This window comes from Phyllobates terribilis, unplaced genomic scaffold, assembly GCF_046119375.1.
Source record: "Phyllobates terribilis strain yellow unplaced genomic scaffold, ASM4611937v1 Scaffold_76__1_contigs__length_6945272, whole genome shotgun sequence".
In the NCBI taxonomy this organism is placed as follows: domain Eukaryota; kingdom Metazoa; phylum Chordata; class Amphibia; order Anura; family Dendrobatidae; genus Phyllobates; species Phyllobates terribilis.
The window spans coordinates 6,013,361-6,016,586 of NW_027362836.1; positions in this window are offsets into that span (position 1 = coordinate 6,013,361).

A 3,226-nucleotide genomic window follows, 5' to 3' on the forward strand; every position below is an offset into this window, starting at 1 on the left:
TGTGACTTTTTGAACGCAAAATTGGCTGGAATCGAGAGCGGACGCTATGTCGCATTTGGAGTGCCCCTGATGCACCTAAACAGTGGACATCCCCCACAAGTGACCCCATTTTGGAAACTAGACCCCCCAAGGATTTTATCAAGGGGTTGTTGTAGATCGGCTCACTTGGTTGCATATAGCAGTACACAGGAACATTGTCTCTTTAAATCTTCTGCTGGGTTTATTAAGAATGCAGCATAAACCACAGCACAGATAGGCCAGGAATGCCGTGTTTGTTTATGCTATCAGGAAAAACAAAACATAACGTATGGCACAGTCCTTGTTGCTACGAGTAACCGTCCGCTTCAGGAACAAACAACTCAAGGTTTGTCTTTCCTTCACATGACAAAACAGCTCAGAGCTGTTACCTCCAAACCCACCCTACACACAAATGCTCTAAAAGGCTGGGATTTTATCCTCTGACCTCCTTCCTTTCTACAGGTGTTTAACCACCTTAGAACTAAAGATGGCTGAGTAACCCCTTCGTGTGCTGGAACCTTTTTCCTATATTTAATTACTGGAGCTCCTAATCTCAGTGCTACACATCTTCCCTCCAGTACTTTGCCAGTGACTTTGTCACAGGGTATAGTGAACATTTGGAACCCAGAGGTACGACACAGAACACAGAGTTTGATAACATTATGTCATCATATTGAATATGTTGTCATTAGTCTTAAGCGCAAGTGCTCGCTACTTGAGTTTGCATCAGGTACTCAGGTATGAAACAAGTATCGCGGGGGCTCGAGTGACATGCTCGAGTCCCCGCCTCGCATGTTTCACGGTTTTTAGACACTCAAAAAAACAACAAAAAAAACCATGCAGGGATTGCCGATGCATAGCAGGCAATCCCCATGTGTTTTTTTCTTTTGGCTGTATAACAGCCGTGAAACATATGGGGCAGAGACTCGAGCATGTCACTTGAGCACCTGCGATACTCAGTGCATACCCGGCACCCGATGCATACTCAAGTAGCGAGCACTTGCGCTCAAGACTAGTCACCATATCGTCATCATTTTTTTTTTTTCTTTACTTTTGAAAAAATCCCAAACCTCAACAAACCCTAACCCTAAAACAACCCTAAGGCCAGGGCCCCATTATCAGTATTGGGTCAGTATTGGGTCAGTATTGTTTCTCAGGAGTGGGAGACAAAACCAGGAGAGGAACAATCAGAGAAAAGGTAGAATAGAAACAAGTCACCAACTCTGCATTTATCACCAACTCCTGGTTTTGGTTCCCACTCCTGAGAAAAAATACTGACTGAATACTGATAATGAGGCCGTGGTCTAACCGTAACTCTAATGCTAGAGCTTATTTTCTACGCTGTTCCTCGTGTGGTATAAGTGATTAGACGACTTTATTCTTCGGGTTGGTGCGATTACAACGATACCAGATTCATATTCATAAAAGACGCTTTTTTTGCAAAGACTAGTTTTTGCATCCCCATATTTTGATAGCTATAATTTTTCCATATTTCGGTCGAGAGAGTCATGTAAGGGCTTGTTTTTTGCGGGACAAGTTGACGGTTTTATTGGTATCATTTTCGGGCACGTGACATTTTTTGATCGCTTTCTACTCCTATTTTTGGGAGGCAGAAGAAACAAAAATCAACAATTCAGGAATTGTTTTTTTACGCTGTTCCGCGTGTGGTAAAATTGATAAGGCAGCTTTATTCTTCGGGTCAGTACATTTACTGCTATACTACATTTATATAGTTTTTTTATGTGTTGGCGCTTTTACACAATAAAAATGCATCTGAATTGATGATATTTCGCTAACGAGGAATTGGTCTTCACATTCCGGAGTTCTGTTCATCATACTTATCTGAATAAATACCAGTGACAGGCTGCTGGATATTCATACAAGAGCTTTTTTGATATAGAGGTTTTTAAAATTAGTGGCTCCTCTCAATCCTTATATATTTATTATTGTTTTAAAGAAATTATATACACATTTTTTATTGTTCATATATGCACTGTAGCACTTTCATTAGCGTATGGAAAGTATGATCAATTGTTATTCACTTTGTGTCGTTTACTTTTAGTTCACAATCATATAAAGTACAGACCAAAAGTTTGGACACACCTCATTTAAAGATTTTTCTGTATTTTCATGACTATGAAAATTGTACATTCACACTGAAGGCATCAAAACTATGAATTAACACATGTGGAATTATATACTTAACAAAAAAGTGTGAAACAACTGAAAATATGTCTTATATTCTAGGTTCTTCAAAGTAGCCACCTTTTGCTTTGATGACTGCTTTGCACACTCTTGGCATTCTCTTGATGAGCTTCATCTTTTGGTCTGTACTGTATATCTATAGTAAATCTAGCAGTAATACCATTCAGGAGATATAGATATACATGTATACACTCGTTTTGTGAATAACTTTTTGTGCAGCACCACAGCAGCAGGTATACAGGTATAGGGAGCTCACATCTAATGATAGTGTTACAGTGATATTATAGCTGGGCCTTAACGGGAATCTGTCAGCAGGTTTTTGCTATGTAATCTGACAGCAGCATGATGTAGGGACAGAGACCCTGATTCCAGCGATGTGCCACTTACTGGGTGCAGCAATTGTGATAGAATCACACTTTTCTCTGTAGCAGAGCTCAGATGTTGAGCCCTGTATAACCCTGAACACACCATTGATTGGCAGCTTTCTATGTACACTGTATATTGACAGAAAGCCGCTAACCAGTGATGGCGGTGTGGTTGGACTAGGAGACACGAGACACCTAGTCTTGTAGTGATAACGTCCTGCTGATAAAATACTGATTGTATTAAAACAGCAAAACACACCCAGTAATTGACACATCACTGGAATCAGACTCTCTACCCTTAACCTGCTGAAAGATTAAGAATAACTGGTTCCCGAGAAGCATCGAAAATCTACTTCACAGTCAGGATCCAGCACCCGCTCAATAGCGCACATTTTCATCAGGCAGGTGTCGTCAGGGCACCTACGAGATCTGCAGCAGTCGTACAGCTGTATTACACAGTCCCGCTGCTGGAGGAGCTATTCCTGATCCTGGCAGTTTAACCCCTTATACCCCACCGTCAGTAGCAACCACAGCATCTAGATGGTTTGGACAGAAAGAGAGGGAGATACGATTACGGTGCAGAGGAGTTTCTATAGAAGTTGGGGTCCTAACAGTGACCCCCATGACTGACATCTTAC